Genomic DNA, 26808 nt, shown 5'->3' with positions numbered 1-26808 from the left:
GAACAGGTGCGGGCGCCATTTTTCCTGTACAGTCTGCAGAACCGTGAGACAAATAAATCTCTTTTTTTTTTTTTTTTTTTTTTTTTTTTACAAATTACCCAGCCTCTGGTATTCCTTTTTTTCTTTTGAGAGGGAGTCTCACTCTGTTGCGCAGGCTGGAGTGCAGTGGCGCAGTCTCAGCTCACTGCAACTTCTGCCTCCCAGGTTCAAGTGATTCTCCTGCCTCAGCCTCCTGAGTAGCTGGAATTACAAGTGCATGTCACTACACCCAGCAAATTTTTTTTTTTTTTGTATTTTTAGTAGAGACCGGGTTTCACCATGTTAGCCAGGCTAGTCTTGAACTCCTGACATCAGATGATCCACCTGCCTCAGCCTCCTAAAGTGCTGGGATTACATGCATGAGCCACCCACCCGGCCGGGTATTCCTTTATAGCAACACAAAAACCAGCTTAACACAGCAGGCTTCCCTCCATGCAGCCTTCCTTCCCATTTCTCTCCAGTCATGCTGAGGCCAATTTGGGGTCCAAGTGCAGGGATTTGCTTTCAACATCGATGCTGTTGAGCCCCTGCCATGGAACAGGCCCCATTCTAAGGATGTTACATGGGCCCTCTGGCTTCATCCTCTGCACCTCCCTGGGAAGGAGGTGCAAACAACATCCCATTCACAGATGACAGCACCCACCACGGGGCCAGGAGGGTAAGGAAAGGGCCCAGGCTGCCTAGGTCGGTGCTCTCACCACTGAGCCACACTGTCCGCTGCTGCACTAAATGTCCTTCCAGAGCACACCCTTGTCCAGTGTTGGGCTAGAGCATTGGTAACCCAGGTCCAGCCATGCAGCTTCTGATATGGCCTGTGCAGCCTTTTTTTTAATGTTTTATTTTAAATTTGACAAACAATTGTATATATGCATGAGGTACAATGTAATGTTTCTATATATGTATACATTGTGGAATGGTCAAGTCAGGCTAGATTCAGATATCCACCACCTCACATACCTTTTATTTCTTTGTGGTGAGAACATTTAAAATCCACTCTTTTAGCAATTTTGGAACATACATCACGTAACAATGAAGTGTAGTCACAATGCTGGGGGATGGATCTCCAGAACCTATTCCTTTCATCTGGCTGATTCCTTCGACCAGCATCTGCCCTTGCCTGACCCCTACCCCAGCATCTGGTAACCACCAATCTACTCTCTGCTTTTGAGTTTGACTCTCTTGGAATCCACATATGAGTGTGACTGTATGGTTGTTATTAATACGTTTCTGTGCCTGGCTCATTTCACTTAGCAGTGTCCTCCAGATTCACCCACATTGAGACAAATGGTAGCATTTCCTTCTTTTTTGAGGCTGAATAATATTCGAGCATTTTACAGATGTCCCCTCTGTGCTTTGGTTCAAGTCCTTGATGACGATGTTGAACAGAAATGATCGATTTCTTCAACCTGCTCTCCCATGTTTCTGGGGGTCAGTGTGCACCCCCTTTTTTCTCGTGGTCTAGGCTTCCAGCCTAGCCCACCCTGGAATGTTCTCTGGGGATTTTCACTCTGAATGCTCCAGGGGCCTCTGCTATGCACACAGACCTGACACCCAACAGATATTTGTCAGTAGGAGTCCCAAGAGCACTGCCCAGTGGAGGACCAGAGTGGTTTCTCCTTTCAAAAGCGACAGCATTTACCTACCCTCAGGTGTGAGCACTCAGCCAGGTCTCAATCCCACCCACATGTGATCAAAGCACAAGACTACTTTTTTTTTTTCTTTCTTTCTTTTTTTTTTGAGACAGAGTTTTGCTGTGTCTCCCAAGCTGGAGTGCAATGGCGCGATCTTGGCTCACTGCAACCTCCACTTCCTGGGTTCAAGTGATTCTCCTGCCTCAGCCTCCCAAGTAGCTGGGATTACAGGCACGTGCCACCACACCTGGCTAATTTTTGTATTTTTAGTAGAGATGGGTTTTGCCATGTTGGACAGGGTGGTCTTGAACTCCTGATCTCAAGTGATCCACCTGCCTCAGCCTCCCAAGGTGCTGGGATTATAGGTGTGAGCCATCATGCCCGGCCAACATGGTAGCTTCTTGTTGCTGAGGATGCCGTGGCAGGGGATGTGCACACGCCCTCCAACCCTGAAGAAACTGCAGCAGGTTGGTGTCATTTTCCACGTTGCTCAGAGGAGGGTGTGTGCATGAGCAGGGCTGAGGAAGGCTCAAGGTCATGCAGCTTAACTCCTAAATCCGGAGCCCACACCCCTACCCTTGAGCCTCTCTGCCCCCTAGATGTCCCGAGGTGATGACCTCCAAGGGACTTCTCTCATCCACAGAAAATCATAGGAAACACTGCCATGTGCTCTTCTAAAATCTGCATGTCTGGGGTCTATGGACACAGCTGTCTCCAGCTACAAGACAAAGCGCCTTGGCACCATGCGTGCTCCTGGAACCTCAGAGCTGTTCCTATGCAGGACCTTCATAGATGCTAAAAGCAGGAAAAAAAAAAAGCAAACAGAAAGCAATAACAAAACAAGCCACAAGATCTGCGCCATAACTCCAGAGCCTCTCATAGTCAGATCATTTTATGAAAATTTCCAACTGTGGGGCTCTAATCCACTAAGATTGTTCAATATCTCATTTCAGGGAAACAGCACTTCCAGGGCCAGCCACTCAGCAGCTCTGCTCTGAATTTTCAGTGAAGGTGAGCCTTTGAGCAGGCCTCAGTGCTGGTTCCTCCTCACCCCCCTTCCCACCTGCAGCCTTGGCAGAACCTTACCTTTCCTCTTGCAATTCAACTTTTCAAAGAGAGAAAATGAAAATGTGATTTTCTCTAGGCAAATCTCTCACAGTTTTATACATTTTCCTCTCTAGGCAGGAATAGACCTTTCCTTTTTTTTCTTTTCTTTTAGAAAAATCGAACGTGGCTTTAAAATGTCAAATTTTCTGATGGAGGACAAACTGCCTTTTAAATATCACAGTTTCTAAAATGCACCCTTGTTAATTTTAGTCTCATGATCTTTCTCCAGAACCTGTCCCAAGTCTCCATACTGAGAAGCATAAGGATGTATATTTTCTGCCCAAGTGGCAATGATGAGTTTCCAGAGGTAGGTATTTGGGATTAATTAAAGGAGAATGTTCTCATAATTGGCAGGGACACTGTGGCAGGATCTCACTCCTGGGCCAGGGGTCTGGACCTTCCCACTTGCTCCCTGCAGGATCTGGGCAGCCCGTGCTGGCCTGCAGGTGTGTCACTGCATCACATGTGCACGCCAAGCTCCAGAGGTGCCCTGCTGTGAGCTGCCTACTTGCATCCAGCCCTGGCAGAGGCCTCAAGCTTCAGCCTGGGCCTCTGTGGGTCAGCTGAGCCTTGCACGGCTCCTCCCAACACGTGACCTTGTAGAAGAGATTGAAATTTCTTCTCACATCAGGGTCTCAGCACAAGTGAGGTGGCCATGAGGACCATGTCGTCTACTGCTGAGGGAATCAGGAGTTGGAGCATCTCACTAACAGCTTAGGATGCAAGGTGGGCTCGGTTCATGCTGACGCAGTTCTCAGCCCCACAGTCAGGAAGGCTGTAGGCCCCTCAAAAGGAAGAGTCCACCAACAGGGCAGGAGAGCGATCCAGGACCATCACTGGGCCGGGGCCAGGCACAGGAGCCAGCCTCTGACTTTGTCCTTAGCATGGACTGAGCACAGAGGCAACAGCCCCTGAGTACCCACCTTGAGCAGAGAGGACCCTTTTCCCCAGCCTGTCCCAGCCCAGTGGAGCCATGGAGAAGCCCAGAGGCACTTCCAAGAGTGGGAAGCTCCCAGGCTGTGGATTCAGGATGTGTTAGTTATCTACAGCTGCCCTAATAAATTAACCCAAACAAGGTGGTGTTAAAACAACAGGCATGGACTCTTTCACAGTTCTGGAGGCTAGAAGCTCCAAATGGAGATGACAGCAGGGTTGGCCCCGTCTGCAGGCTCTGAGGGAAAGTCTATTCCAGGCCCCTTTCCAGCTTCTGGGTACTTCAGGCCTGTAGACGCACGACCCCAATCTCTGCCTCCATCTTCACAAGGCCTCCCCTTGTGCTTCTCCCCATCTTTTCTAGGGACGCTTGTCATTGGATTTAGGGCCCACCCTAATCCAGATGAGCTCATCACAAGACTCTTTTTTTTTTTTTTGAGACAAGATCTTGCTCTGTTGCCCAGGCTGGAATGTAATGGCACAATCTCGGCTCACTGCAACCTCTGCCTCCCTGGTTAAGAGATTCTCCTGCCTCAGCCTCCTGAGTAGCTGGAATTACAGGCATGCACCACCACGTCCAGTTAATTTTTATATTTTTAGTATAGATGGGGTTTCACCATGTTGGCCAGGCTGGTCTCGAACTCCTGGACTCAGGTGTTCCACCTGCCTCAGCCTCCCACAATGCTGGGATTACAGGTGTGAGCCGCTGCGCCCGCCCACAAGATTCTTAATTGCATCTGCAAGGACCTTTTCACCAAATGAGCTCAGATTCACAGGTCCCAGGGGCTACAATGTGGACATGATGTTTTGGGAATCATCATTCAACCCACTACAAGAAATGAGACCTACCTCCAGCTCAGGGAGCAGAGGGCACCCCCCAGAGTAGACAGTGCTGAGCCTCAGTGTGCGAAGGGAAAGACAGGATTAGCAACAATAGCGAAAGAATAATAATACATTTTGCTCAGGCCTCCTGTCAGGAAGGAGCATGAAGAGAGAAGCCATGTGTATGCATGGACTGACGTTTTTAATAGTGATATATTCTGAGCTGCATCCCACACTTAGTGGTAACTCTTATCATATGTCCAAAGCTCGATGTCATGGAAATCCAATTTAAAACTGACACCAAGCATCGAGATGAGAGCATTTGGGCATCAGAGAGCGTCACTTGTACACATTCAAAAAGAAAAAGCTTGGAGCTGGTTATGAGGCTGCTACCAGGCACAGGCCTCAAGGAAGTCCGAGGGTCCCCTCTGCTCAGACCCAGAATCCCATGCCGGGGGTGGACGTGGCTTTGGCAGGAAGAGTTCTGGGAAGCTGCTTGCTGTCAAATGCAGAGTGGAAGCCAGGAGTGGACCCTGATCCTTGAAGTCACCCGGGAGCTCACCTTTCTGGGCTCCTGGGCTGTGAATCCACTCCCTAGCACAAATTCATGGGTTTCTTAGACTATCTTCTATATGTTTTTATAATGGGAAGAAATGGCTTATAAGATTCAAAGCAATGAGACCTTCATAGCACTCAGTTCAGTGCCAGGCACATGTACACAGGAAATCAAAGTCAGTGGCTGTTCAAGCTGAATTCATGTCCAGGCCCTGCCACCAAATTGCAGAGCAACTTTGCTCACCTGTGAGAGAAGGTGAGTTCTGCCCAGTGTCCCAGTTCCCTGTACAGCAAGGGTCCCGAGCAGGGTGAGGTTTGGGACACAGGTTCAGGAGATCTAAGCTCCGGTCGCTGAATGGTTGCCATTCTGAAAAAACAGAAGCTGGAGATTGAAAATATTTCAGGTGGCCTGACGCAGTGGCTCATGCCTGTAATCCCAGCACTTTGGGAGGCCGAGGTGGGTGGATCACCTGAGGTCAGGAGTTCGAGACCAGCCTGGCCAACATGGCAAAACCCCATCTCTACTAAAAATACAACAAAAAAAAATTACATGGGTTTGGTGGCAGGCGCCTGTAATCCCAGCTACTTGGGAGGCTGAGGCAGGAAAATCGCTTGATCCTGGGAGGCAGAGGCTGCAGGGAGCCAAGATAGCACCACTGCACTCCAGCCTGGGCAACAGAGCAAGACTCTGTCTCAAAGAAAAAGAAAATGTTTCAGGTGTTCCATGGAGCAGCATCACTGCCACTCCCTGCTGTGGGGAAAGGCAGAGAGGGAAGGTGGCTGTGAGTGGAGACATCACTGTGATTGTGAATAAACCACTGAAACCATCGTCCCACAGCAGGCTGGTGGGTGGGGAGGCCCTGGAGTGAGACCTAACACCCTCCTTCCTGAGGGCCGACATTGGACAAACAGGTGTTTTGACTGCTGAAGCCACACATCTGGGGTCCCACAGCCAGCTCAGCCCAGAATGAAGCTGAGACCAGAGCTCAGCTCCTGAACAGGCGTCCCCAACCTCGCTGTGCTCAGAACCCTCGCTGGACTGGGGACCGGGGAGACTGAGCAGAATTCACCTTCTCTCACGGGGGAACTACCTGGCAATTTGGTGGCAGGGTCTGGACATGAATCCAGCTTGAACAACAGCTGACTTTGACTTCCTGTCTACCATGGGCCTAGCACTGAGCTGAGAGCTTTGAAAATTTCATTGCTTTGAATCTTAGAATGCCCAAAAAGGCGTTATAAAACCCATTTCACAGATCACGAAACTGCCATAGCAACGGTCCTTGATGCATTTATTAAATTCATCCATCTGTTCAGCTTCACAGGCTGAGATTTTTCAGATAATTTAGACAACGGGAGTTTGTCTGACTTCAGTTATTCAGTTAGTGGCTCATACACAGAATATCATAACCAGAAAGATTTTCCTAAAAGTGGCGTCCAATTTCTTCATTTTACAGAGGATAACACTGAGGTTCTGGGATGACCCATGTCTCATCAAAGGCTGCCTGGGTAAAGGGGAGCAGAAACAGGAAGAGGGAGCTGGTCTCCCGAATCCAATCCAGCCCCATTTTCCTGCCAGGCCCTAGGATGAGGACCTGAGACGCCTTCCCCCACCCACTGCTCTGCGCATTGCACAGAAGAGCGGCTGCTGGTAAAGTTCTGGGAGTTCTGACACATGCACGTCACAGAAACACAGGACTGGGGATTGTCACCGTTATCAACGTTAATGACAATAAAGGGAAAACAGCATTTCAGTGTCACTTCACTGAGCCGTGATTACTCGTGCTTCCAGCAAATACTCAAGGAATCAGCATCCCCTACCATCCCGGCTTTATGATGTTTTTTTTTTGTTGTTGTTTTAAGCCAGCTCCACTAAACACAGGCTGGATCTGAGGCTGAGGCTGGTGTGGGGGTTAGGTTTCCTGGCAACACATTTGCTCCTTAGCCCTGAAATTTCAGGTTCCTTCTGGCTGGGGGCTGAGGGCCGGGATTGTTTCTGTAGTTCTCATTTCAGACTCTGCTGATGCCAATAAAAAGAAAAAATGTCTGTCTATCTATCTATCTATCTATCCATCTATCTGTCTGTCTGTCTGCGGATCTATCTGTCTGTCTGTCTGTCTATCTATCCATCTATCTATCTATCTATCTATCTATCATCTATCCATCTGTCTATTTATCCCTCTGTCTATCTATCCGTCTATCTATCTATCTATCTATCTATCTATCCATCCATCCGTCTATCTGTCTGTCAATCTATCTATCCGTCTGTCTATCTATCTATCCATCTATCTATTCATCTATCTATCTATCTATCTATCTATCTATCTATCTATCTATCTATCCGTCTATCTGTCTGTCTATCTATCTATCTATCTATCTATCTATCTATCTATCCATCCATCTATCTGTCTGTCTGCCTATCTATCTATCTATCTATCCATCTATCTGTCTATCTATCCGTCTGTCTGTCTATCCGTCTATCATCTATCTATCCGTCTATCTATCTATCCGTCTATCTGTCTATCTATCCGTCTATCTATCCATCTATCTATCTATCTATCTATCTGTCATCTATCTGCCTATCTATTCAACTATCTATCTATCTGTCTATCTACCTACCTACCTATCTACCTACCTACTTACAATCACGTGCCATTAAATGAGATTTCTCTCAATAATAGACCTCACATACAAAGGTGGTCTCCTGAGATTAGGACGCTCCACCTTCACTGTGCCTTTTCTTTGTTTAGATGGCACAGTACTTGCCATTGTGCTACAGTCTCCTGCAGGATCCATACAGTCACACACTGAACAGGTGCATAGCCCAGGAGCAACTGGCCATACCACATAGCCTCGGTGTGTAGAAGGCTGTGCCGCCCAGGTGTGTGTGAGTGCACGCTGTGATGTTCACGTAGCCATAAAATCGCCCACAGGTGCATTTCTCAGAGCATGTTCCTGTCTTTAAGCGACACATGACTGTATGTGTTATTTATTTATTTATTTATTTATTTATTCAGAAGGAGTTTGTTCTGAAACAGAAGCCAAAATGTTCTCTGGGTCCTTTTTGGGGAATGCGCTAGGAACTTCCTTGGTAAAGGCCTCAGCCCCTTCCCTTCCCACCCACAGTTCCAGCTGGAGGGCCAGGGAGGCTGCCCGGGCCACGGTCCCATGATCACAGCTGGTGCAGGGCAGATACCCAGGTAAGGGCCAGGTGGGCATGCGCTGATGGCAAGGGTAGGGCCTGGGCATTTTCTGCACTCAGGTGGGGCTGCGGAGCCCCAAGGCCACAGGCAGAGAAGCCCCTACCTGCCCAGCCCTGGGCAGCACCTGCGCCACACATCACCTACTCACTGCCATAACAGGGTGGCCTGGTCCTCCCTGTGGGTAGGAAGCGCGGTGTGTCGATGCCTCGAAGGCCAGAGCAGGCCGAGGCAAGATGTGCGTATGCCCCGCTGGGGCTTCTGGAGGTCACCCCCACCTGCTAGGACCAGGCGCTACTCTTCCTGCCAGGGTCCTGCCAGCACCTGGGCAAGGCATCGGCGGCAGTGAAACCAACCACAGGCCACTTCTGCTGCTCACACAGAGTCCCAGTGCAGGAAACCATCCCCAGGGGTCCTCCCAGGTCCAGGCACAGAGGACAATGCTTGGGTCATACAGGAGATGTGAGTGCGACCCACACAGTGTCCCTGCCTCCTTGGCCTGGCAGCTGCTCTACCTGGCATGGCTGCCCACCCCACCCCGACCTGAGCCTGGTTCAGACACAAGACTCCAGTTCCTTCCCAGTCCTCATGGACCCCGGGGGAATTCCAGTGCTGCCTGCTTGCCATTGCCTCTCAGATGCTCTGTGTGTGTGTGTGTGTGTGGTGTGCGTGTTATGTGATATGTGCCATGTGGTGTGTATGTGCTGTGTGGTGTGTGTTACATGTGTACTGTGGGATGTGTATGTGTGGTATGCAGTGTGTTGTATGTGTGGTGGGTGTCGTGTGTTGTGTGGTATGTGTTGTGTTTGGTGGTTGTGGTTGTGTTGGTCAGTTACTGTCACTGTCTCTCTGTCACACACACACACCCCCCACACAATTTCTTCAATCCTCACAAGAAAACTTTAGTTTACTGTAAAAGCTACCACTGTGAATGACATCTGCTTTGGAAAGATGTATTTTCTCCTACTGCCCCCAGACATTATGAAAACCCTGGGTGTTATACATAAAGCAGGCACGAGAAGATTCTGGTAAAGGCAGGCCAACTAGGGGCCTCAGGACCCAGGGAGTGTCAGGGTGGTGAGTCCCTGGGGTTTCCTTTGGCATCATCTACCCCAGACTCCACCCCCATTGAGGAGGAATGGAGCGCCCCTCCTAGCCCATCAGGGTAACAGAGGAGGCCCAGGGAAGAGTTGGATTTTCACCACTGTCCATGATCTGCTAATTTTTGATTTCTTTTATAGAGATGAGGTCTCACTATGTTGCTCAGGCTTGTTTCCAACTCCTAGGCTCAAGTCGTCCTCCCATCTTGGCCTCCCAATGTACTGGGATTACAGGTGTGAGCCACCATACCTGGCCGTGGATTTTTTTTTATATGGTTGAGTTTTGAGAGTTCTGTACATATTCTAGATACTAGAACACCTTCTTCAGCCTCTTAGCAGGGTCTTTCACAGATTGAGTTTTTAATGTTGATGAAGTCAGTTATTAGCTTTTCCATTTATGTATTATGTTTATGGTGTCAAGTCTATGAACTCTTTGCCTAACTGTAGGTCCTGAAGATTTTGTCCTATTTCTTTTCCCAAAACCTTTTATTTATATGCTTTAAGGTATCTTCTTTCCATTCTCCTTTCAGAATTCTGATCACAAGAATGTTAGATCTTCTGTTATAGTCCCACTGGTCCCTGAGAGTCTATTCATTTTTTTCATTCCATTTTATTTCTCTAGTTCAGATTGGGTAATTTCTATTGCTCTATTTTCCACTTTAATGATTTTCTCAATCCCCTCCATTCTGCTGTCAAGCCATCCACTGAGCTTTTCGTGTTGGTTATAGTATTTTTCAGTTCTCAAATTTTCATTTAGTTCTTTTTATATCTCCTATTTCTTTGCTGAGACTTTGTATTTCTTTGTTGAGGCATTTTGTGTCTTTGTTTGTTTAAATGTAATTGTAATTGCCCATTGAAACATTTTTATTGTGGCTGCTTTGAAATCCTTGTCAGATAGTTCTAGCATCTCTGTCTTCTAGGTGTTAGCATCTATTGATTTTTTTTTCATTTAGTTTGAGTTCATCTGTTCATAGTAGAGTGGACGATTTTCCACTGAAACCTGGACATTTTTGTATTATCTTCTGAGACTTTGGGTCTTATTTAAAACTTTGCTTTTATCTGTTTTTTTCTGATACTGTCCCAGCAGCAGAAGAGGGGCACTGCCTCACTCCTGCCAGAACTCTCAAAACTCAACCATATTAAAAAAAAATCCATGGCCAGTCATGGTGGCTCACACCTGTAATCCCAGCACACTGGGAGGCCAAGGTGGGAGGATCACTTGAGCCTAGGAGTCGGAAACAAGCCTGAGCAACATAGTGAGACCTCATCTCTGTAAAAGAAATCAGAAGTTAGCAGAGGATGGTGGTGCACAAGGGCAAAAGGTCACCTGTAGTCTTAACTACTCAAGAGGCTGAAGTGGGAGGATCACTTGAGGCCAGGAGCTTGAGGCTGCAGTGAGCTGTAATTGCACCACTGCACTCTGGCCTGAATATGAGAGAGAGACACTGACTCTATAAAAATCAAATCAAATAAAATTTAAAAAACAGCTAGAATTCAGAAGACATGAAGAAATATTAAACCACATTTGGATTTCATTACACGTCTACCAAAATGGCTAAAATAAAAAAAGTGACAACACCAAATGCTGTCAAGGATACGTAGAAACTGAATCATTCATGCATTGCTGGTGGGAATATTAAATGGTAGAGCCACTCTGGAAAACAGTTTGGCAATTTCTTAAAAATTAACCATGGAACCCAGCAACTGTATTCCTGGGTATGTATCCCAGAGAAATGAAGATTTATGTTCACACAAAATCCTGTACACAAATGTTTACAACAGTTTTTTTTGTTCAAAATAGCCCCAAACTGAAAACAACCCAGATAGCTTGTAACAAGTAAATCATTAAAAAAAAAAAAAAAAGTATCCTGTAATCCCAGCATTTGGGGAGACTGAGGCAGGTGGCTCACGAGGTCAGGAGATTGAGACCATCCTGTCTAACATGGTGAAACCCCGTCTCTACTAAAAATATATAAAATTAGCCGGGCATGGTGGCAGGTGCCTGTAGTCCCAGCTACTCAGGAGGCTGAGGCAGGAGAATGGTGTGAACCTGGGAGGCGGAGCTTGCAGTGAGCAGAGATCGTGCCACTGCACTCCATCCTGGATGACACAGCAAGACTCCATCTCAAAAAAAAAAAAAAAAAAAGGTATCAGCATACATAAGGCTACTACTCAGTAGTAAAAAGAAACACACAACTTCCCTAAATTTCCAGAATATTATGCTGAGTAAAAAAATAAAAAGCCAACCCTCGAACATTACATATGCCATGATTCCATTATTATAATAGCCTTGAAATGACCACATTCTAGAAATAGAGACGAGATTAGTGGTGCCAGGCATTGAGGAGCGTGGAGTGCAGGAAGGAACGGGTGTGGTTACAAAAGGGTATTTGAGGATGCCGTTACTGGTGGGAATCGCTGGCTTATTGGCTTGTTTCCAACTCCTAGACTCCAAGGATCGCTGGACGATAGAAATTTTCTGTGACTTGACTTTGTTAATGTCAATATCCTGGTTATGATAATGTGCTATGATTTTGCAAGATGTTGCCTGTAGGGGAAACTGAGTAAAGGGTACATGAGTTTTTTCTGTATTATATGTCTTATAATGGTATGTGAATGTGATTCTACAATTATCTCAGGATAAAAAGTGTAATTACAAGGGCACAGGTCATAAGCATTACATCTGCCTATTTCCATGTCTTGAGAGTCTTCATACTTGTCAGTTTGACTGCTTAGGGTAGACCTTGGGTTTTATGGCATCTGCTATCTCTCTCAGAACACGTCTGCCATCATATTGCAAAGCTTGTTCTCAGTCTCCTGGAGTGTGAGAGACTGTATGGAGCAAGAAAGAGCCACCCCAGTAGGCTGGGATGCCCCTTCCTCCACCAAGCTGGCTGTTCAGGGTTGTCACCTGAGTGGGCTCAGGTGAGACCAGCAGGGACCAGGACACCAAGCTCAGAATCATGCAAGTGCATGTATTGTTCTAAGCCATGAGGAATGGGGGCATTTGTTATGCGGCAGTTGATAACTGATACAGGCTGAATGGTTATGTGTTAGGGATGCTGGGCATGTGGTATGGACGTGACCTTGGATGAGAAGGTGGCCCAAACTCCTTCTCTTCTGAGGTCTGGGGCTCTATCTCATGGCTATAAATTAAGGTCAGGCCCCTGTAAGGCACTTGCATGCTTAGCTTGGAGAGAGACATTTGTCTGTCAAAGACAGGATCTGTGTTTCCTTTTCAGTCTCATCCATTTACAAGTGTTCCTCCAGGTTCTGTTGAAATTTGTCTGAGAATTTATGGTCTCAGCCGATCAACCATCCCTTGAATCATTCAGCTTCCTAAAGCCTCACCTCACAACAGGAAGTGAGCCCAGTCAACTTTCTATGAAATAATCCATCAACATCAACATCAGGCTGCATGGTGGACTGATTGACGTTCAAAGGCCTTGTATTTGCAGTTTTGCGAGTTATGCCTATAATACTCACAAAGGTGAAAAAAAACCCTGTGAGTATTATTCAGCTGTGAACTACAGACAGGAAAATATCTCAAGCAAAATAACCACGGCTTGCATTGTTTAGCACTTCATAAATTTCAAAGAGCTTTCAAATCTGAGATGATTTTTAGTCTTTATGGCATTTCTCTGACATGGGAAGAGGACATACTTATATGAGGAAATCTAGCTGCCACTCAGTCCTAACACATTAGGACTAGTCAACAGCTAAGTTGAGCAAACTGCCTGTCCCCCAAAATGTAAAATTTTGACTGGTCCTAGCTGCATTCACTTCTGTATCTATAGGAGGCACATCACAGATGCTCAGTCTGAATTTGTATGTGTTTTCTGTCATAAAGGTACCTTGCTCAACCTGACAACCTTAACCCCTAGTAGACCACCTTGCTCATAATAAGTGCCCAAGTGATGTTTCCTAAGCAGAGTTGAGTGAGTTACTATTGGTGAACAACATTTTATGACTATTTCCTTTATTTAAATGCTAATTTTTTTAAAAGCTCACATGCTGACTTAGTCCACCTCTTCTGTTGGATATATGCAAGCCCCAATAAACACCAGCCAGTGGTGATAAGTGAGGGCTGCATGGGAAAGTATCAACAGACCGTGGAGCCCACATCAACACTCAAATTCACAAATACTCTTGGCAGTTCAAACACATTCTCATTTGCAGCTGGATGACATGGGAAGTAACACTTATGCTCTCTGGACTTTTGATTTCCCATCCAAAAACACGAGCAATGATACCAACCTCGTTGGCAGTTATGATAATTAAGAGTAATATGTGCTAGCCGTCTGTCAGAGATCTTGTTCCGCATGAGGGCTGCTACAAGGGCAGATGCTCTTACTGTTGACAGAGACTGCATATCGTAGGTCAGTAGAGTTCAAGTACCCAGTATTATAATCAGAAACAAAAGGATCACTATCATTGGAGCGAGGCAGAACTGAAGCTGCCTTCTCATTTGTCAACACTCAGCTTAAAGGACACTCCCTATAGATGCTACCTCTTTCCTTCTCCAAAGGTGGCACCCACACCCCTCCATGGCTTGCAGTACAGACCATCCTGCTGTGCTGGTGACTTCCCGCCTCTGTACCTGTGTCCTGGGCTATACTGCCCCTGCCCTCATCCTCCAGGCTGGCTCCTGGGAGGTATCCAGGATGGGAATCACGCTGAGAATTCCTACCTTCCACATCCATAGTGTCCACCCCTGCACCTTCCTGCCTCCCTGGAGCATCCAAGTAAGTTCACTTTTGCTAAAGCCAAGTCCCCTTCTCATTTCTCTGTTGCTGAGCTGGGTTGAGCAGAGTCTGGGATGAAATGCTGGTGGTAGAGAGAGGAATGCAGAGGAAGAGGTCTGGCATTTGAGGCTCAGAGCTTGAAGTCTAAGACCCATTTTCTTTGCACCTCCCAGAATGGAGATGGATCCTCCTATCCCAAGATAAGCTCTTACCTTGTAGTCTTGCAAAACACTATGAAAACCCTATTTTGTAAAAAGTGTGATAAAGCAGATTTGCCCCAATTCCACAGAAGTATGCAGTTCTGTGTGCCCATGGAGAGGCTGGCTCTGCCGTGGAAACGACAAAGCTCCATTCAGATTCTTGTTAAAATGCAGATCAGGATGTAGTAGGTGTAGGTAAGGGCCTGAAACTCTGCATTTGTAACAGGGTTCCTGGTGCTGCTGCTGCCACTGGTCCTTGCAGCCCCTGTAGCCCAGGGAGGCCAAGGGCTGGAATCCTGGATTTAGGGGTCACAGCTGTGTGGCTTACAGCACATGGCTTACCCTGTCATCTCTGTAAAATGAAGACAGGGATGCTCGTCTCCTTGGGTTGCAGGCAGAACTGAGAATTCTATGGGTAACTACTGCTGTCAGAAGGGCGATGTGGTGTCAGGCACAATATACAGCTTCCTTACACAGGCAACAGATGCAAGAGCTTCGGGAAAAAAGAGAAATGAAGTATCAAGTCAGGGATAGACATGGAGAAACCTTGAGTGCTTATGGCTAAGTGAGAGAAGCCAACCTGAAAAAGTTACAGACTGTATGATTCCAACTACACGACATCCTGAAAAAGGCAAAATTATGAGGACAATGGTTGCCAGAGGTTCGGGTGGAGGCAGAGAGGAGCAGGTGGAGCTCAGAGGATTTGTAGGGCAGGGGAGCTCCTCTGGATACTGTAATGGTGGATTCCTGTCATATTTGCCCAGACCTACAGAATGCAGAACACCAAGCATAAACCCTGGTGGAAATTATAGATTTTGGCCAACGTATCAATATTGGCTCATCAATTATAACAATGTACCACTCCAATGCAAAATGTCAATAACAGAGAAATGGTGTGCGGGACATGTATAGGAACTCTCTGTATTTTCCGCTCAATTTGTCTAAAACCTAAAATGGCTCACAAAAATAAAATCTATTGTTATTTTTTAAAATGAAAATAAAAATAAACATTAACAGATATTTCAAATTTTAAAAGAGATACAAGAACTTAGCAGCAGGAGAACTGTGGCTAGCAGAGGACACAGAGCAGGGGCAAGCCTCCTCCACCTCCATCCTCATCTCTCCACCTTCCATCTCCTCCTCTGCCAAAAAAGAAGCACCAATAATAAAAATACCAGCAGTCCACAGAGACCAAGACTCCATCTGTTCTGTGGTAAAGCTGCTCTTTGCCAACCCTAAGTAGATTTTCCATCCGTCCTTTTGAACTCATGGCTGCTTCCTCCCAGCTCACCAGAGGCAGATCACAATGGCAAAGGCAGCATTTTTCTGAGTGTCCTCTCCAAGGCTGGGCAAGAGGAAGATCGAGTTCGAGGGAAAACATTCTCTAGCAGGTTTGCCCTGCAGCGTTAGGCCTGACTCCGAGTCTATCCACGCATAACAATCTCGCAGAGTGCCCGGCCCAATCTTAGTGCTTGGCAGGTGGGAGACATCACCAACCTTCCTCCAGGGATCAGGCAGTGTCCACACCCCGCCCTGCTGTCTGGTCCAGAGCTATAGCTTACACACATGTAGAATTGCCACTTTTTAGTGGAATAGACAGCTCTTATCTACATTTGATCTTAGTCAAAAGTCCAGGAAACAATGAGAGCTCTTGTCTATGGAAGCACTTGTTGAAAATATTTTAGTTTCCATGGTTGCTGAAAACCCTAAAGGTAATATGACCCTACAATTTATCAGTGAAACTGAGATACATTTGAGAATAAATGGCAGAGAAGCACTACAGATAATTTTTTTAATTATATATATATACTTATGAACATGTTCATACACAAATCAATTTGTTTTATTCTATTGATAAGCCTATTAAATAATTCTATTCAAAAATAATTTGCAAAAATAAAATGTATTTCAAAAAATAGCATCTATTCATGTTCATTAAAGCATGACTTAAAAAGTCTTATCTTTAGTTATTAATATCATACTAATTTTATTTATTTATTTATTTTGAGACAGAGTATCACTCTGTCACCCAGGCTAGAGTGCAATGGTGCGATCTCGGCTCATTGCAACCTCTACTTTCTGGGTTCAACCAATTCTCCCGCCTCAGCCTCCTGAGTAGCTGGGACTACAGGTGCACACCCCCATGCCCAGCTCATTTTTGTATTTTTAGTAGAGATAGGGTCTTGCTATGTTGGCAAGCTGGCCTTGAACTCCTGAGCTCAAGCGATCTGCCCACCTCAGCCTCCCAAAGTGCTGGGATTAGAGGTGTGAGTCACTGCACCTGGCCTATTACACTAATTTTAAAATTAAACAATAGTTTAATAAATTTGGGCACAATCTATGTACTTTTTGATCTATTTCTTAGCCAGATCCATATAAAATACAAATCACTAGTATTTTGCTGAAAAAGTATCGTTAATATGGCTTTAATTTTAACATTTTCAAAGTAGTGACTATGATTTTTTTCAAGGTCAAATTTTATGAATAAGGCACTTGAAAATATGATAAATCAAATGATGACAAATCCAAACGACGCTTCTCTTCAAACCTTGGTATTTTTAGTTGAGAAAATATTTTATCTATAGGTTCTGAAATACCTGGTAAGCTCAGATAAATTTCTGCTAAACATGAATATTCTCATACATAAGTTTTTACTGAAATATTAAATACATCAACTTGTAAATTTTCACAAGTATACACTACTTAAATTCTTTAGGTAAAGCAGAGTAATATAGAATGGAAACTCAAATCTTTAAGAAAGACTCAAGAGAACATATGTAGATAAATATAAAAGACTCTATTTTCTTCTTATTTCTTTGAAATACAATTTGTTTATATATTTCTTGGAAATACAATTGTTCATAACCAAGCATGGAGTATTATATTGTGGCATACACGATAATGTAGACATGATATATATGATATTAACTCTAGCACAAAATACCAGGTGAAGGTAAATAGAGCTGCAAGCTTGCAAAGCTTTTACATGATAATACATATAAGGTGGCACAATTTCAACACTAAATATACTTAAACATGAATAGAATATATAATAATCTCTACAGCAACTGCAAAAAATCAATATTGGCAGGGAAGAGCTGAACAACACTATTATCACCCAAATTGATACTTTCAGAGAACTACTCACATGACTTAAAAATCCATATTCCTTTCAAGTACAAGCATGTTGTAATCGCCAAGATAAATCAAATGCTGGGCCATAAAATGGCTATCAGTCAAGTTAAAATGATTATAAGAATATTGAATATGCTCTTTGACTAGAATAAAACTGAGTCAAAAATCAACAAAAACACAGTATCTGGAAATCCCCAAAATACAGAAATTAAATAATACATTCCTTAATAATTACAGATCAAAAAAGAAATTACAAGAGAAAAAATATTTTGACCAGATTCTTAAGAAAACACATTAAAAATCTTCAGGTTGTTAATTCAAACTCTTCAAAATGTAATTGAAGCAGGCTTTCCGAGAAACACATGACAATAAATGCTCATATTTGAAAATAATAATGGTATAAATTCGATGATATAAAATTGCATTTTTAGAAGTTAGAAGCAGAAAAAACAGTAACCCAAAATAAGTAAGAATAAGAAAATAGTAAAGATAAGAACTAGAATCTAGAATACAGAGAAAAGAAAAACAGTAGAAAAATGAATGAGCCCCAAATTTAGGTTTTTGAAGATCGAAAAAATCGATAAACTTTTAATATGTTTCATTAATAAAAAAGGAGAGTACACATTACAATTAACACCAATGAAATTGAGGGGAGCATCACTACAGATCTTATGGACATTAAATGGAAATAAGAGAATGTTGTGGAGGCCTTTGCGTCAATATACTTGACAAGTTAGGTAAATTTATTGAAATAAAATTTATCATAATTGACTCAAGATGAAATAGGAAACCTGAATAGGCCAAAATGTATAATAAAGGGGAGAGTTCCCTTGCCCGTGGAGTGAGGATTCACTCTATTTGTTTAGCTATCGCTCCTCCCCAAATTGAATTTTAGATTCCATACAATTGTCAAAACATTTCCAGAAGGCATTTTTGTAGAATTTGATAATTTGGTTTGGAACTTTATAAGAAATGGAAATACCTCTAACATTAAAATAAATATTTTAAAAATAACAAAGTTAATAAAACATCTGACTTCAAACTTGCTATAAAGCTATAGTAATTAAGATACTGATATAAAAATAGAAAGATTGAGGGCTGGACGCAGTGGCTCAAGCCTGTAATCCCAGCACTTTGGGAGGCTGAGGTGGATGGATCATGAAGTCAAGAGATTGAGACCATCCTGGCCAACATGGTAAAACCCCATCTCTACTAAAAATACAAAAATTAGCTGGGTGTGGTGGCGTGCACCTACAGTCCCAGCTACTCGGGAGGCTGAGGCAGGAGAATCGCTTGAACTCAGGAGCTGGAGGTTGCAGATAGATTACTGAAATAAAATAGAGTAACTTGTGTTTTAATAGTCTATTAATATTTTATTTAAAATATTTTTCTGTATTTTTCCTTTTCTCTTTTCATATTTAATGTATCCAGCTGATCATAGTCCATTAATGTTTGAAGAATAGCACCAAAGCAATACAATGTGAAAGAAAAAGTCACTTCAACAAATGATGCTGGAACAACAAGATACATTTAGGAAAAATTAAATCTCAGCCCAACCTCACAATATACACAAAGATTTAATCTGTAAAGCTTCTAGAAGAAAACAGACAAAAGAACGTCTTCGTGAATGGAGGGTATGAAAAGTTTTCTTAATACACAGAAAGCAATACCATAAAAGAATAAGACATAATTAATTTGTCTTAATTAAATGTATGCCTTCTCATTAAAAGATAGCATTAATAAAATGAATGAGCAAGCCACAGATTGCAAGAAAATATTTGCAAAATATGTATCTGACAAAGACTTTTATCAAGTGTATCTAGAGAACCCTTAAGGCTCAATGATGAAAAGACAAACAATATAATTAAAAGCCAGCCAAATATTTTTTAAAAGATATACAAGTGGTCAGTAAGTTCATACGAAAGTGTTTAACCTTATTAGCCATCAGGGAATGAAAACTCAAACTACAATAAGGTATTATTCACCCACAAATAACAAAATTGCTGTAACTAAAACCCCTGACAACACCAAATGTTGGCAAGGATGTGAATCAGTCAGAACTCTCTTACATTTTTGGTGACATTTTAGAATGCTACAACCACTTTGGAAAATATTGGGCATTTTCTTCTAAAACAAACATATGCCCATGAAATGAAATCATATGTCTGTAGAAAGACTCTCCCAAGAATTTTCCTAGCAGCTTTATTCATAGTAGCCCCAATCTGGAAACATCCTATGTGACCATCAAGAGGGCAACTGATAAACAAACCATGGTATATTCATAACATGAACAAACAGTAGTATATTCGCAATGAAAAGTGAATAGTTTCAATAAAACGTGTAGTGATACATGACCACATGAATGAATCCTAAAATCATTATACCAAGTGAAAGAAAATTTTCACTGAGAAGGTCTGTATCATATGATTCAATGTGTATGAGGTTCTAGAACAGACTGAACTAATCTCTAGTGAAATAAATCGAAGCAGCGGTTGCCTCTTGGGGTGAAGGTGGAATGGCGAGAGGAAAGTAGGGAGTGAAAAACGCCCTATATATTTTTTGCTTAGTCAGTGTATTTACTAAAACCTATCAAACACTACCCTAAAAATTGTGCATTTTGCAATATGCAAATTCTAACTGAGAAAAAGTAGAAACACACTTTGGGAGGCCGAGGCAGGCAGATCACGAGGTCAGGAGATCGAGACCATCCTGGCCAACATGGTGAAACCCCGTCTCTACTAAAACATAAAAAAATTAGCCAGGCATGGTGGTGCGCGCCTGTAGTCCCAGCTACTTGGGAGGCTGAGGCAGGAGAATCACTTTTACCCAGGAGGCGGAGGTTTCAGTGAGCTGAGATCACACCATTGCACTCCAGCCTGGGCAATAGAGTAAGACTCCATCTCAAAAAAAAAAAAGTAGAAACATACAAAATTGAGTTCATAACATGCATGCTGAAATATTCAGGGACAAAATGTACTGATGTCTACCACATTCCAGTGTATCAAAAAATAAGATGGGTTAATGAATAAATGGGAGAATAGATACACAAAGTATGTATAATAAAGTGTTAATGGTACAATAGGTGTTGTGGGTGTATAGGTAGTCTCTGAAAAATTCTTTCAACTTTTCTGTATCATTTGAGAATTTGCATAATAAAATGCTGAGGAAAGAAGAGTTTCATCAACCGTTGCCTCCCACATGTTGCTGTATTCCAGAATGCAATTATAGAGTTTCAACATTAAATCTTACCACTTGATGAAATCTCATTATTAAATATCAGTTTCTTTCTTATGTTAGAACAGATAAACATTTCAATAATTGCAATTTGCTTAAAGTTCTTAAATCACAAATTATTTTTGAAACTATATGAAGAATTATTTGATTAAAGATTTTTGAAATCAAAGACTTCTTAATAAAATGCAACTGAAATGTAGAGAACGCCCTTAGAAAAAGTTCAATAAGATTGTGGGTCACATAGTTCAATTTACAAAGTAGTGCACAAGGGCTCAAACGTTTTTAAGACCCAATTGAGTATGGGCTGCAACAAAAGTAATAATATATTTTTCATATCTAAAGTCACTTTGGTGACACGCACAAAGAATATGTTGTAGTGGACTTGTGTATGTGACTTGTGACTGTGTATGTATAAAAAATATATACTTTTTAAAATATTTATTTATTTATTTATTTATTGAGATGGGGCTTCACTCTGTCACCCAGGCTGGAGTACAGTGGTATGATCTCAGCTCACTGCAACCTCCAACTCCTGGATTCAAGTAATTCTCCCACCTCAGTCTCCTGAGTAGCTGGGATTACAGGTGTGCACCACCACACTCGGCTAATTTTTGTATTTTTAGTAGAGACGGGGTTTTGCCATGTTGGCCAGGCTGGTCTTGAACTCCTGACCTCAGGTGATCCTCCCGCCTTGGCCTCCCAAAGTGCTGGGATTACAGGGGTGAACCACCTCACCCAGCCTAAAAATATTTGTAAATCTTTGGTTGGTGTGATGCCACAATTTGAATGCCATTAGGAGTTGTAAATGCACCACAATCAATTACAAGCTCTATAGTTTCTTAATCTAGGAAAATAATTGTTTTAGTCATAACTCTATGCAACATTAAATTTTTATTAATTTTCCCTACAAAAACTAATGATTTTCTCTTCAATATCTAAATTTGTAACAGAATTTACAATGCTTTCACAATAAAGTCAGAATACTTTTAACAAATTCCCCAAAATTCTTATTCATTAATTATATTAAATAAAACCTCATTTTTAAAATAAATGGACTGATTTACTATTTTAAAATATTGATGTATAACTTGCACTATTTAACTATCGGCAAATTTCTTTGATGATAATTCACCCAACATGTTAATAACTATTGCTTTACTTTTCAAAGATGCACAAGAAAAATTGAAATAGATAACCACCAAAATTAAATTAGAGAAAAAGTCGGTTGACTGAGTTGAACAGCCATGATTTTCACAGTCAAATAGATGATATTTTTGCAGCTACACATGATCAGTTATCATGATCTTTCAGAACACACTTCTTAAAATAAATACCAACTTCTCTTCTTGAGACAGGGTCTCACTCTGTCACCCAGGCTGGAGTGCAGTGGTGTGATCATAGCTCACTGCAGTACTCGTCCTCCTGAGCTCAACTCTTCCTCCATCCTCAGCCTCCTGAGTGGCTGAGACCACAGGTGTACACCAGCATACCTGGCTAAGTTTTTACTTTTTTGCCCAGGCTGGTCCCAAACTCCTGGGTTCAAGCAATCTCCTACTTCAGCCTTCCAAAGTACTGGGATTACAGGTGTGAGCCACCATGCCTAGCCTAATCACAGTCTTAACTACAATATTAGACAAGAACACAGCAGAAGCTGGAAGTTCAAGGTGGAAGGGTACCAAATCCATCTGGTTTATCTTAATACAACTATTGATAATAACATTTTCCTTATCAATAAAATATCTGACACAAAATGCTCTTCTGGACAAAAGCCTGGGACTATAGACATGAATTGGGACATCTTCTGCACACTGAGACCTGAATCCACCCTATTCGTGATATTTCAGATGGTCCTCCTGAATACGAACAGACTTGGGGGTCAGATCAATACACCTGCAGACCTGTCCCAGGTGTGTCCTGGCACAGCCATTGCAAGCAAAGTTTGTCCAGAATACAGTTGCTGCCTCCCTTTAACAATGAAAGTGAGTTTAGATGTAGTCACATCAATAAGTTATATATTTTCCAGGTATATGTAAAGGAATATCTTGTATGTACAATGAAGACATAAGACCTTATTTCTTTCAAAGCAACCTCCATGGACTTTGTAAAAAAAAAAAAAAAAAGGAACTGTCCTGTATTTATTTAGCTTTTTAAATGCTGGAATATTAGAGATTTAGATTCTGCTCCTCTGCAAATAATTCCCTCAGTCCCTCAGGTGTGGGGCAGCTGGTGTCTGGAGGCTGGAGGAGAGGAGATGTGTATACACCAGCCAGGCCTGCCTTCAGAGATCCTTTCCAAAAGGGCCTTGGAGGAAATGTTTGGGGGTGTTTAGGCGAGGAGTACATAAGTACAAATATTAGCAGATCATCTCATTTTTTTCTTCTGCAGCCTCATTTTCATACCATGATGTTGAGCCTGAAATTGAATTTTAGACATCACAGATTGTAAGACACATCATCAATTTAATAATGGATTTTCTGGGTAAAAAAGGAGCATGGCATTTCATGTAAACCTTGTTTGTAAAACACATCATAATTTTAGAACCATTAAAATGTGAAAAAAGACTCTGCATCTTAGAATACAGTATATTTAAATTGGAATGTTTTTATTCGCAGGTCATTTAGTACTCAGTCACTTTGCAGACAGTTGCTCAGCACACACCATCTGCAAGAGAAGCCTGCAGACACCTGCACAGGTACTATCAAGTTGAACCATATGAAGCTTCCATTGTTTGTATGTCAAAAACACCAGAGTGTCAGCAATTTCATACAGCTCAACCTACAATAACAACAACAATATGGGTCAACTATCAGGTGCAACACTTCACCTAAATATTGCTAAATTCCAACAAACCAACACATGAATCAGAGACCACCATCCCGCTTTCATACAAGGGGAAACTTAGATGCAGAAATGCATGGTCTCATCTGGCCGCCACTCCTGGGAGGGCTCCTCTCTCAGGTTGCTGGGATCTGTTCCTCCATTTGTCATCCTTTCACTCCCTCTGTGCTCTGCCTCTCTGGTCCTGCACACGCTGTCTGCTCTCTAGCAAAGCTAAATTGACATCAAGCTTCTCCTAATGGGAAAATTAAGGCTCTTCTCAGACTCCAAACTAGGAAAGGATCTCCCCAACCGTAAAAACGTGGCCAACCTGGCACTTGAGTTGAGACATCAGTAGGTTCTTCTCTGAGTAGCTGGTCAGGGTTTTCATCATAACCATCTCTTAGTCTAAATCCTGTTACTTGCACTTGGCATCCAGAACGGTAGTGTCATACAGCTAAAATCCCGACTCTGAGAGCACATGGGGGTTCCATAGGTGGGGAAGGATTTATTCTTGCAACAATAAATAACCCACTGCCAACTCTGTGTATGGCCCTGCCCGAGATGCTGAGCAGATGGAGAGATTAAACAAGGAGAGACGAGAGTTTCTCATCTTCAAGGACCAAAATCAAGCTGTGATAAATGCTTCAGGGAAGGTGAAAACCCTCCATCATGGATGCAAGGATTTCTCAATGGAAAATTATTATTCAGAAGTCACTAAATAGAGGCTATATCCCCAGCAAGAGGTCCACATTTAGTCTTTTTCTTTTTTATATAAAAAGTAAAACTGGCCAGGAGCAGTGGCTCACGCCTGTAATCCCAGCAATTTGGGAAGCCAAGGCAGGTGGTTCATCTGAGGTCAGGAATTCAAGACCAGTCTGGCCAACATGGTGATACCCCATCTCTACTAAAAATATACAAATTAGCCGGGCATGGTGGCAAGTGCCTGTAATTCCAGCTACTTGGGAGACGGAGACAGGAGAATCACTTGAACTCAGGAGGGAGAGGTTGCAGTGAGCCGAGATCGAGCCACTGCACTCTGGCCTGGGTGACAGAGCAAGACTCCATCTCAAAAAGCATAAATAAAATAAAATTAAATTAAATTAAAAAAGGAAGACTTTCCATTTAAGTTTGAAATAAATACGTAAAGAGTGTCTATGTGGTTGCCTTAGTCTGTTCAGGCTGTTCTGACAAAATACCATACACAGGATGGTGGCTGTTCTGCCAAAATACCATACACAGGAGGGCTTCAGCAACAGAAATGTATTCCCACGGTTCTAGACACCGGAAGTCCAAGATCAGGCGGATTCCGTGTGTGGGGAGGGCTTCCTGGCTCGTAGAACCAGATCCTCACAGGTTCTCACTGTAGCTGCAGATGGTGAGAAGGGGATGAGTCTCTCTTTGGCCTCTTTTATAAGGACACTAATACCATTCATGACAGTTCTGCTTTTATGACCTAATCACCTCCCAAAGGCCCTACCTCCTCATACCCTCACCTTCGTGATTATTTCAATACATGCATTTGGGGAGGACACTAATATTCAAACATTCAGAGCATGGCAAGAATGCATGCTCAGTTTAAAGATGGCTTTAAGTTACTAAAAGGAACATTCAGGGGTTGGAATGCTACCTGTCAGGTGCTATGCTCACTACCTTGGTGATGAGATCATTCATACACCAAGCCTCAGTGACACACAATTTACCCACATAACAAACCTCACATGTTCCCCCTGCATCTAAAATAAAAGTAGAAAAAAAAGTTTAAAAATACAAATAGAAAAAGGAAAAGAAAAAAAGAAGGGAAAACTCCTGGAATGAGCGTGTGAGCATGTAACCTACTCAGGGCTATATAAACCCAAGTCTACATGTCCCATTGCCCCCCAGAGAGTAATGGTAATGCTAACTTTAGTTTTCTGCAAGTACTTTCTTTACTTCTCTTAATAGGTTCATTAAATATAAAGGTGTTCTCTTTTTTTTTTAGACAGAGTCTCGCTCTGTCACCCAGGCTGGAGTACAGTGGCATGATCTCAGCTCACTGCAACTTCCGCCTCCTGGGTTCATGCGATTCTCCTGCCTTAGCCTCCTGAGTAGCTGGGATTACAGGTACGTGCCACCATGCCTGGCCAATTTTTATATGTTTAGTAGAGACAGGGTTTCACTGTGTTGGTCAGGCTGGTCTTGAACTCCTGACCTCATGATCGGCGCGCCTCAGCCTCCCAAAGTGCTGGGATTACAGGCATGAGTAAAGGTGTTCTTAAAAAGTATAGTCTAGTTGTACCTGTTTTTGTAACCTGTCAAAATAAGAACTCATGGCTATGAGCCTGGATGGTGTAGTGCAAGCTCATTCAACCAGCAGACCACAGGCCACATGCAGCCCAGGATGGCTTTGAATGCAGCCGAACACAAATTCGTAAACTTTCTTAAAACATCATGAGGTTTTTTTGCAATATCTTTTTAGCTTACCAGCTATTGTTAGTGTTAGTGTATTTTATGTGTGGCCCAAAACAATTTTTCTTCCTCCAATGTGGCCAAGAAAAGCCAAAAGATTGGACACCCCTGGTAGTGGGTAAAGAGCCTGTACTCTGGTCCTCAGGGACCTGGGCTTGAATCCAACACTTCCACTTGCAATTCCATGGCAGGTGGGCAAGACCTTTACTAAGATTGTACACCTCAGTTTTCTCCTTGTAAAACAGTGACGACAGTAGTGTAGACCTCACGGGGTGCTCTGAGGATCAACTGAATTGATGCATCAAGTGGGTAGAAAAGAGCCCGATGCACGGTGAGCACCGTGCAACGACTTTCTGTCATCACCATCCTCCACTCCATGTGTTTGTCAGCCAACACTGCATTTCCTGAGACCCAGCCCCATTGATGTGCATATAGGCAGCTCCATTATTTTTACCATTGCATTCGTCTCTTCAGCCATACATGAATAGTATATGAAATGAGAGGGGGAATTACTGGGTCATAGGATATGCAAGTTTTCAAATTTGCTAGAGAATGACAAATGTTGTTCAAAGTCCCTGCATCAATTTAGACTCTAGCCAACCGTATGTCAAGTTCCCATTTCTTGGCAGCCTTGCTGCTATTTGGCGTTGTCAGATTCTTCTGTTTCTGTCAACTTGGATGCTTTGAAATGACATCTCATTGTGGTCATAATTTTCAGTTTCCTGATAACTAATTAAGATATACATCTTGCCATACTTTTATTGCCCATTCCTGTTTTGTTTGTTTGTTGGTTGGTTCATTTTTTAATTCATTTCATTTCTTTGGATTTTTTCTTTTTTTTAGCA

Source organism: Pongo abelii, chromosome 23 (assembly GCF_028885655.2).
Source record: "Pongo abelii isolate AG06213 chromosome 23, NHGRI_mPonAbe1-v2.0_pri, whole genome shotgun sequence".
In the NCBI taxonomy this organism is placed as follows: domain Eukaryota; kingdom Metazoa; phylum Chordata; class Mammalia; order Primates; family Hominidae; genus Pongo; species Pongo abelii.
Note: the sequence above shows the minus strand (reverse complement) of the source record.